Here is an 11357-nt window from a genome sequence, read left to right on the forward strand (position 1 = left end):
ATATATGTATAAATATGTAGCTTTATTTTGAGGGATTTTTTGTGTTTGTTTTTTAATAGTTATATAAATATATAATATAATATATAAAAATGAAACCCGTTTCCCGTTTCCCGTTGTCACGCTATAACTTGAGAACGGCTAGACCGATTTGACTGTTTTTTTTGGTGGTTTTCTAATGCTCTGTAGAAGGTTCTTACGGAAAACAAATAAAGAAAATGTCTCAGAAAGATTGAAAAAATACATTTAATTTTGCATATTTTAAAAAACGCGCGTAACGAATGTCATCGTCATTCAGAGCCATAGACTATATTGAAAGAGCATCGTTTGTTCGGAAATGTGGTTACTTAATTAAATTCTATCGCACTAATTTACTAATTTTTGACACAGTTACAGTTAAATGTACCGACTTTGACGGTAATATTAATAATATCAGTGATGATTTCATTTTAATGTAAGTATTTAATAATAATAAAATATGTATACTATAAGTTAGATTTCAGAATAGAAGTTAGATTTCATATACTAACTGCAACCAAATACGAAATGCCCTAAACTTCCAGCCAATTTAAACACTATTGTACACGGACAAAATTAATTAATTGCCCGTATTTTCCCAGTCGCACAAAATAATTATTTAAATCATAACTGGCTCGATAATCGAGCTATATAGACAGAAAAAAATGCTGAAATTAGTTTTGATAATAACATTTTACTAAATTAAACTGCTTACTCAATATAATTTAATTATACCGTCTTCTAGTTTTTAATAAATTCGTTTATCATATATTTGTTTTATCGCAGTTTGATAATTTTCGAAATTTATGATAATTGTTTCTTTTTTTTGAAAGAATATTGAATAACTTTATTAGCTCCCAAAGTAGGGTATAAAGTTACAGGTATATTAATTGCCGTTTGTTTACATAAATGTGTATATATACTTAAGTATATATGCATGTTCGCACAGCGAAGAGAGCGCGAAAGCGAAGTGAATATTATGGTATTCTCTCGTATGTACTTTGGATATAGTATGTTTCAGGGATAATGGGATGCCCAACTCTTTCCAGTGTGAGAGCGCCTCAACATTAGCGTTTTTTATAACATTTTCCATTGTAGCCAGATGGTACAAAATATTAATTTTTGGGAATTTAAATTAAAATACACATCATTTATTAAGATTAAATATTATAATACATGTATCCGTTAAATATATGCAGAAACTTTTTATACTCTTTTTTTTGTGATTTTGTGATTTATTAAACAATTGATTTTTGAACTTTCAATACGTAATCAAAAGAATAAATGTATTAGCTCTCAATTAATAAATGTTTTTAAAAATTTTCAATTGAAAATCAATACCACTTAGCATGACATCACAAAAGATATTATCACATAAATTTCAATTTCGCGTTTTTTTTCATTTTCATTGTTTTCCAATTTTTGTTAGTGATCTTCAACAGCAGCATAAATCACTCTGTTTACATATTTTTCTGTATGATTTTAATCTGGCCGTCCCTCTTTTTCCAATTGCCAAACGTCAGACCTACTGAACTTTGACAGTTGCTTGAGTTCAGTAGGTTTTGACGTTTATCAATTGCGTTCTAATTTCCAGTGAGAGACGAGTTGGGCATCTCTTTATCTCTGGTATGTTTGTCAATTTGTAATAAGTTAGCAATGTTTTATGTTTATTATGCACTTTGTTAATGTTTTTGGTGTGTATACATATATGTATATGTTTATATGTATAGTGAAAATATTTATGGAGAAATATGAATATTTGCATATATGTATTTTTTTTTCTCTTTTTGTATTTTATATTAGAATTTTGATTTATACTTGTGCCTTTGCTTACTTAGTTTATGCAATCCTGCTTATTGTTTTTTTCCAACCATAAGGGGTATTGCTGGGAAATACTAGAAAGTAAATACTTAAACTTTTTTTTTTGTTAAATGGGTATTTGAGAACACAAGCGTAAGCTTATTTAAGCATTAGATAAGTATATACTTGAATATACATATATATGTATATATATATATAATTAACCCAGTTAGTTTAAATTGATTTGTTATTACTAGTTATATATATAATTATGTAAATCTGTAACTTTAGACATATCTTACATATGTGCATAATATAAAATAATAATGAATGGCATCGATACAACTCACTTTATCGTCCCTCAAATGGGGTTTTTATTTTGGGTTGGTTGTATGTTTGCGTATGAAGTTGTAACATCAATTTTACTTCTTCTTCTGAAGTCACCAGCAGTATTGTGTAGTTTGTTGTTTAAACAATTTGAGTTTCGGTGTTGAAATCTGCGCCCGTTTATTTGTTTTTATTTAAGTTAAAATGATTTTGACGCGATTGAATTATGAACACCCCGGTTTTGGACCGACTAGGGTTATTTTTTTGAAGCGCGGCCGAAGGCCGCCAGTGCAGAAAGGAGTTTGAAGCAATTGAATTATGAACACCCCGGTTTTGGACCGACCAGGGTTATTTTTTTGAAGCGCGGCCGAAGGCCGCCAGTTCAGAAAGGATTTTGAGGCGATTGAATTATGAACACCCCGGTTTTGGAACGACCAGGGTTATTTTTTTGAAGCGCGGCCGAAGGCCGTCAGTGCAGAAAGGATTTTGACGCGATTGAATTATGAACACCCCGGTTTTGGACCGACCAGGGTTATTTTTTTGAAGCGCGGCCGAAGGCCGCCAGTTCAGAAAGGAGTTTGACGCGATTGAATTATGAACACCCCGGTTTTTGACCGACCAGGGTTGAATTTGGGAATATGCTGTTTTCACGAAATTTTAACCCTTCATATAATTTTTTTGAAGGGTGGCCGACGGCTAAATCCACTGAAATTGTATTTCACAGACTCCCTTCACATACCATCTGCAACCCCAACCCCCTCCGGGTCATTAAGTACATAATTACCAATATTAATTTTCCGCGGTGCCTTTCTTTAAGGATCGAAGGACCAAGAATAGTTTCATTCCAACTTTGTAAATTTCAATAATTCACTCACTACCACCTTTTTAACATATCTGTTATAATAAGAACAAAAGTGGACTTGTAGTTTAAACTTTAATTTAAAAGTTTATTTTCTTATTTCACAACAAATTATTTTTGAAAAATATATGGGTGTTCAACACCAAGCGGACGAGTTCTTCTCCAAATGAAGCGAGGTCACGTGAGGATCATAAAATTTGCTTCTGCCAAACAACCGTGTCTCGCTGCTGAATCGAATAAAGTTGACAAGGTGCTTGTGGATGAATCAAGTTGTAACAAGTAAGGAAAGGCTAAGTTCGGATGTAACCGAACATTTTATACTCTCGCAAAGTCAAATGGTATACTTGAGATTGCTTTGTGGATTGACTGATATTTTCGGTAGAAGGTGAACTATAGGCACTGGGGTCCACATATTTAGTACTTACGGGCTTGAACAGTTTTGTTTCGATTTAGACAATTTTTGGTCACAAGGTGGCATACTTTAAACGCATTATTCACGCAAAGTTTTACCCCGATAGAATTATTGTTGCTTGATTTGCATACTGGAAAAGGAAAGAATCAAATAGAATTGAAAATGGTGTTATATGGGAAATAAGCGTGGTTGTAATCCGATTTCGTCCATTTTCGCACTATAACATAGAAATAGAGAATGTTATGTACCGAATTTGGTTGAAATTAATTAAGCAGATCTCAAGATATGGGTTTTCACCTAAAAGTGCGCTGTGCCACGCCCACTGTCTAATTTTGAACGCGGTTCCTATAAAGTCATCTTATATTATCCCAGAGATAAAATTTAATATCTCTGGCGTGTTTAGTGCTCGATTTATCGCGCTTTTAGTAGTTTTTAACAGTACCCCGTTATATGGTGAGTGGGCGGAGTTGCCACCCGATTTCACCCATTTTCACACTGTAGGTAGAGGTTCTAAAAACATTTGCTGCTGTTATTATAGCATTAGCGGTTTAGGAGATATGCACATTAAACCTATTAGGAGCGGAACCACGCCCACTTAAAAAAAATTTTAACTGCAGATGCCCCTCCCTATTGTGATCCTGTATACCAAATAAGAGTATTGTATCTTGTTGTGGAGCTTAGTTATGACAATTTATTTGTTTTTGAATAATGGCGTTTTGTGGGCGTGGCAGTAGTCCGATTACGCCCATCTGCAATACCAACCGTCTCACGGTACCAAGAAACATGTCTACCAAGTTTCATAAAGATATCTCAATTTTTACTCAAGTTAGAGCTTGCACGGACGGACGGATGGACAGACAGTCACCCGGATAGGGTAAATTTCTTGGATTCTGCCGATTATTTCTTCTGAAGTAAATATTCCATTTATTACTGAAGGGTTAATTCTTCTTTTTAAAATTGCTAATAAGTCTTCTGTTGAGTAATTTGGTTTGATTATTATATGTCTATGGTAAGTTGGGAAGGGTAATTTAAATTGATAGCTATTTTCTTGTCCTATTAATAGGAAGATTTGGTTTTTGAAAACATTAATTGGGGCTTCTACTGAGGGAATTAAATTATGAGATGAGCTGTCATCTGAGTTTGTAGCTATTGATAATGAGTTTATTTGAAATGGTCTAGAGAGTGCATCCGCTACTATGTTGGATTTTCCAGGTTTATATTTTAATTCATAATTATATTCTTCTAGAATAGATTTCCATCGCTTTAGTTTTGAAATGTTGTTTTTGTTACTGAGTGCATAGGTTAATGGTTGATGATCAGTATGTATTATAATTTTAGCTTGACCATACAGATAATTTCTAAGAGAATAGAGTGCCCAGAGTATGGCAAGCATTTCATTTTCGTTAACTGCATAGTTTTCTTCTGTTTTGTTTAAGGTTCTAGAAATAAAAGTAATGGGTTTACCGTTTTGTTCTAGAACTGCGCCTATTGCGTATTTTGAAGCGTCTGTTGTAAGAATTAATTCTATATTATAATTCGGATATTGAAGTATGACGTCTTTTGAAATAAGAGCGGATTTAATTTTGTCAAATGCTTCTTTGGATACTTCTGTTAATTGAATATTCATTTTGTTTGAAATATTTCTCGAAATTCTGCCTTCTTCACCACGAAGTAAGTTCGTAAGTGGTTTTGCTAATTTTGCGTAGTCTCTTATGAAGCGTCTATAGTATCCTGAGAGTCCTAAAAATGATCTAAGGTCTTTGAGTCTTTTGGGATATGGGACATTTTCTATGGCTTTTACTTTAGAAGGGTTTGTGGAAATTCCAGCAGATGAAATTATAAATCCTAAGAATTCTACTTGATCTTTATAGAATTCACATTTGTGAGCTTGAACTTTCATATTAGCTTTACGGAGTGTATCGAAAATTGTGTCTATATGTTCTGAGTGTGATTTTGCGTCTTTGCTAAATATTATTATGTCATCTATATAGACGTAACATATTTTTGCAATGTGTTGTCTGAGTATATCGTCTAATGTCCTTCGAAATATGGATGGGGCATTCTTTAGTCCAAATGGTAATCTAGTGAACTCATATTTTGCGTTGTTCACAGAAAACGCTGTTTTCTCCATGTCAGATTCCTTAAGAGGAATTTGATGGAAACCATTTTTTAAATCGATTACCGAAAATACTCGATTTTCCCCTAATTGTGACAGTACTTCGTTTATCTCTGGTATGGGATATCTGTCTGCAATAGTAACCGTATTTAGTTTTCTGTAATCAATAACCAGTCTGAATTTCTTCTCGCCTGATGCATCGTCTTTTTGGAGTACAATCCATATGGGTGAGTTATATGGTGATCTGGATTTCCTAATAATACCGTCCTCTAGTAATTTATTTATTTCTTTTTCTACTTCTTGTTTTAAACTAATCGGATATGGGTAAGATTTTGAATAAATAGGTGTGTCGGAATTTGTTCTGATTTCTGCTACTACTTTTGTTGTATAGTGTGTAAGTTGTAGGTGTTATAGTTGTAAGTGTTTGTGCTTTTGTATAAGTTGTTTAATTTCGTTCTTTTCCGAAGATTTCATATGCTCATCACGGATTTGGATTGAATTAACATCTTGAGCCTTATATGGATGGAGTTGAATTTTCCGTCTATTTGCTACAATCATAAAATTTTCTCTAGTATGTATTGCTTGTTAAGAATTAAAGATAGATGCGAATATACTTTTTGGTAGAACTCGTTGATGGATAATCTACCTTGGAAAAGACAGGTCATTTGGTATTCTAATGTACCTATGTCTCGTTTGTCAGCATAGTGGGTTGTTATGCAACGAGATATTGCCGTCCAGTCTAGAGGTGTGTTGTACGATTCTAGTGCTATGTCTGCTTTCCCTATTATCTTGTTTCTAATAACATTTAGTATACCAAAATATCGGGGCGTTCTCTTCGTAGGTTCATATATCCTAAGGATACGTTCTACGCTTTTTTTCCAGGAACTGAATTCTGAAGCGTTCCCTGAAAAATCTCTTAATGAACGTACCACGTCGGGAATTTTGTCCAATTCACTCATGTCATTTCTAAATCGTTCATCTATTGTCTGGTCTGTAATGTTTTGGTTTAGATTATTATTTAAAAAGGATTGGATTATGTTTTGTCCGTCTGTTTGAAGAATTTGAGTCACCATGTTTTTTATTAAATTATTTAATTCGGGTGATACTTGGGGAGCAGAATTAGGAGTGGTTGTTTGAGTGGGTGTAGGGTTATTGCTTAGCAATGAGGGTCTAATTATATAATATTATGCGGGTTAGTCATTTTAATACTCTCGCAACATGTTGCTACACAGTATAATAGTTTTGTTCACCTAACGGTTGTTTGTATCACCTAAAACTAATCGAGTTAGATATAGGGTTATGTATATATAAATTATCAGGATAAAGAGACGAGTTGTAATCCGGGTGAAATTTTTTTTTTAAGTGGGCGTGGTCCCGCCCCTAATAGGTTTAATGTGCATATCTCCTAAACTACCAAAGCTATAATAAAATTCACTGAAAGCAAATGTTTTTAGCACCTCTACCTACGGTGTGAAAATGGGTGAAATCGGGTGACCCCGCCCACTCCCCATGTAACGGTACTCTTAAAAACTACTAAAAGCGCGATAAATCAAGCACTAAACACGCCAGAGACATTAAATTTTATCTCAGGGATGGTATGAGATGACTTTATAGGAACCGCGTTCAAAATTAGACAGTGGGCGTGACACAGCCCACTTTTAGGTGAAAACCCATATCTTGGGATCTTTTTATCCGATTTCAACCAAATTTTTTATATTTCTATGTTATGGTGCGAAAATGGGCGAAATCGGACTACAACCACGCCTATTTTCCATATGACACCATTTTAAATTCCACTTGATTCTTTCACTTTCCATTATGCAAATCAAACAACAATGATTATATCGGCGTAAAACTTTGCGTGAATAATACGTTTAAAGTATGCCACCTTGTGACCAAAAATTCTCTAAATCGAAAATTTTAATGCAAAAATTTCCTTCAGAAGACGGAAATTACAATTTTTGCTGCTACTTGCAAAAATTCGATTGTTAAAAAGAACGTTCCAAAAATATGTTTAGCTAACGGTCTAGACTTTCCTGAAGTACTGGATTGTTTGAAAGGTTTAACCCCAATTGAAGAACGTCTCATAATGCCTAGATAGTGCTGTTGTTAATATATACGCCCCGCAAAGATTATGGAAGCTTTGCAGTTTTTAGTGAATACCCCTCTGTATCGTGAGCACAATATACATATTAATGAAAACTGGATTTCAGAATTTAATAACCAAGAAGAAGTTCCGTTTGTTGCATCTGCAGAGGATTCCCGAATGGTTCAATCTTTTCATGCGGCACAAACTTCTCATGATAATCCCTCAGGTAATAATATTACCACGGGTCTTTTACCTTCAGAGCTAAATCCAGGCGGTCAAGAAACTCTTTTGGACAATATTCCTGTAGAAAACTTAGACTATAACCGTTTAGTTATAGCGCCAGGTGAAGGACAAAGACCAATTGACATAATTCAAGACAATAATTCAGAAGAATTATCGTTTCGAACAATATACGTTGAACAGAAACGAGCTTGCTTTGACACATATAGTAAGCTAATACGTTCAGAAGTTCGCCGTTTTGACAGAAGAGCGTGTACCATTCAGAAGTTGTTCTATGATTACAAAAAATTAGAACTGCTACAAATTAAGAATAGTACATCCATTTGCCTTAGAAAGTTTTCAGGTCGCAACCGAGTTACGGCCCAAAATCTAGTAAACGAAAACTTTGTTCAAAACTTTATTCAACACGATGATGGTTACAAGGTTTTGAAAGGCGTCATCCTCTCTCAAACTGTTGATTCTAAAGATATTTCGGAAGAGGAAGCCAACAGTTTAACAACCCAAGATAGATATCGCTTAATTCGGTCATACGCGATTACTTGGGCTAGATATTTTGACTACCGCTATCGACAAATTCTTAAGCTTTTTAAAGATAACGCCGGCATTTTTGGAGAGCATTTTGTTACAAATTTCTACTGGAGAGTGGAGTTTCAACAGAGAGGTTCCCCGCATGTACATGGCATGTATTGGCTTAATAATGCTCCCAGGATCAACCTTCAAGATCCTCAGACATTCCCTGATGTCATTAGTTTTATTGACAATTATATTTCTACCGATTATTCGATCAGCCACTTAACAAATTATTTGGGTTATCAAAAGCATAACCACAGTCGGTCTTGTACTAGGGAAATAAGAGGACAACAGTTTTGTCGTTTTGGTATACTATATCCACCAATGCCTTCAACGCAAATACTGTTACCTTTTACAGAAACAAGTCAAAATTCAGAAAGACACAAGGAAAACTTTTTCAAAATTCAAATATGACTACAGAAGACATTTCTAATTTAAACGATTTTGAACACTTCCTGCCTGATAGTAGAATAAATATGTCTTTTGATGACTATTTATTAGCCCTTAGGTGAAGTTTAACAAAACCCAAAATTTTTCTAAAAAGAAAATCACAGGATCGTTTTATAAACGCTTATAATCCTCTGATTTTGGAACTCCATAGAGCAATGGATGTCCAATATATACTGGATGCATATGCTTGCTGTTCATATATAATTAATTATATTAACAAGTCTAACAGGAGAATTTCTAGGCTCTTAAATGAAGCTATATCAGAGGTAAATGCTGGAAATTATACTATTAAGCAAAAACTTAAACACAAGGTCACAAATTTATATCAGGCACAGAAATATCTGCACCAGAAGCAGTATATTGCTACATTGGGCTCCATCTTTCGGAAGCAAGTAATGCAGAAATATTTATAAATACCTCTCGACCTGAGGAACGTGTTCGAATGGTAAAACCTAGAGCGGAACTTCAAAACCTTCCTTCAGGTTCGACTGAAATATTCATAGCCGGTATTTTAGACCGTTATGTTCAAAGATCCGATCAGTTAGAAACTCTTTATTTAGCTGATTTTGCATCTAGGTATAAATATTTTAAATCTAGTAGAAGAGCACAAGACAGTGATCATGAAGAAGAAGAGCGGGAAGACGATAATTTACCAGAAACCGGGGTTGTCATGTCTTTTAAAGACAGTAGCGGTTTTGAGAGGAAACGTATTATTCGGTATAGAAGGTTTAACCCAGATTTGGCCAGAGTTGAGTATTTACGCGAAATGGTAAAGCTTTACTTTTTTTTGGCGGAATGAACAGCAAGATCTTATTGAAAACGATATTGAGCAGACTTGCATAACACATCGTATTATAATTGAGGAAAATCAAAGAAAATATGATGTTTTTGAGCAAAGAGAACTTGAAAATGTTCTAGAAAGTCTTTATAATGAAAAAGGCTTGGAGGAAGGTGCTCAAAATGAACTACCTATCGTGGAAAATGAGTTCAGAGTGTTGGCACTTCCAGAAATTACTCCAAATATAAATTTGCTGGAGTTGTATGGCGAAGATTCAACAGATAATGGCACTGAATCTGACTGCAATATTAGACTTATTAAACTACCCCCTTTAATTCCAGTTGAGGAATTATTTTCTTTAGTTCAAAGTCTAAATACTAAGCAAAGAACCTATTTGACACATTTGATGCACCACCTAAAAACAAATCTCCCATTTTATGAGTTCACTGGCGGTGGTGCAGGTGTAGGAAAGAGTCGTTTGATATCTGCAATATATCAACCTCTTAACCATCGTTACAATTCTACACCTGGATCCAATCCAAGTTTCTTAAAAGTTCTTCTTTGCGCACCAACGGGTAAAGCAGCATTCGGAATAGGTGGAATGACCCTTCATTCAATATTCTCTTTACCTGTTAATCAGGCCACTTAGCAATGACACAGTTAATTCATTGTATTCCAGACTTATCGATTTAAAATTAATCATAATTGATGAAAAATCGATGGTAGGTGCTCGTATGTTTAGCTCTGTTGATGCGAAATTAAAACAAATTTTCAAAACAGACAGCCCCTTCGGTGGTATACCGATCATAGTGTTTGGTGATTTGAAGCAACTTTCACCTGTTGGAGATAGGTGGATATTCTCTCCTAATCCCAATGATGCATACAGCACTTTAGTTGGTTCCCTTTTGTGGGAGTTATTTAAATACTTTCAATTAACAGAGATAATAAGACAACGGGAGGGTCCCTCCTTTGCAATTGCATTAAATCATATGGCATCTGGTACTATGACAAATGAGGACATATCACTCATTGAAACTCGAGTAGTTAATTTCGAAGAAGTTCCCGATGATGCCATACATTTATTTTGGTCCAATGAAGAGACAAATAATTTCAATGCCCTTAAGCTCAGTCGAATCCCAACAGAAGCTTTCCTTTCAACTGCAAAAGACTCAGTTAAAGGAATTGGTATAAATGAAAATGATAATATTTTGGAAAGAGTTAAACTTTTCAAAACTTCTAAAACTCAGGGACTGCCCTTTGAATTGACACTAAAACCTCCGCCAAATAAATGATTACAGTGAACATAAACACGTGTGATGGCTTGGTTAATGGGGCAGCTGGACAACTTATGCAAATTGATTTCCATTGTTCTTTTCCAACAATTCTGTGGATTAAATTTTTGGAACCTTCTGTTGGTTTGATAGCACGTAATCCATAATGTTCAGAGTCTTCACGCTCACATTAATGATATAAAAGCGACTGTTTGATGCTATCTTCAGATATTTTATGTTTTGTAGAAACTTGGAGTTATCCTTGCGAAAGTTTTGATATACCAGGATTTACTCCAATTAACGAGCTGAGGATCGATAGCACGGAAACAACCAACAGAAATAAACGGGGCATTATAATATATGCAAAGCATAGTATTGCTTGCTCTATAGAATCAAAGGCTGTAAAGAAAATTTATTCCGGCCGCAAAGT

Source organism: Bactrocera oleae, chromosome X (assembly GCF_042242935.1).
Source record: "Bactrocera oleae isolate idBacOlea1 chromosome X, idBacOlea1, whole genome shotgun sequence".
Taxonomy (NCBI): Eukaryota; Metazoa; Arthropoda; class Insecta; order Diptera; family Tephritidae; genus Bactrocera; species Bactrocera oleae.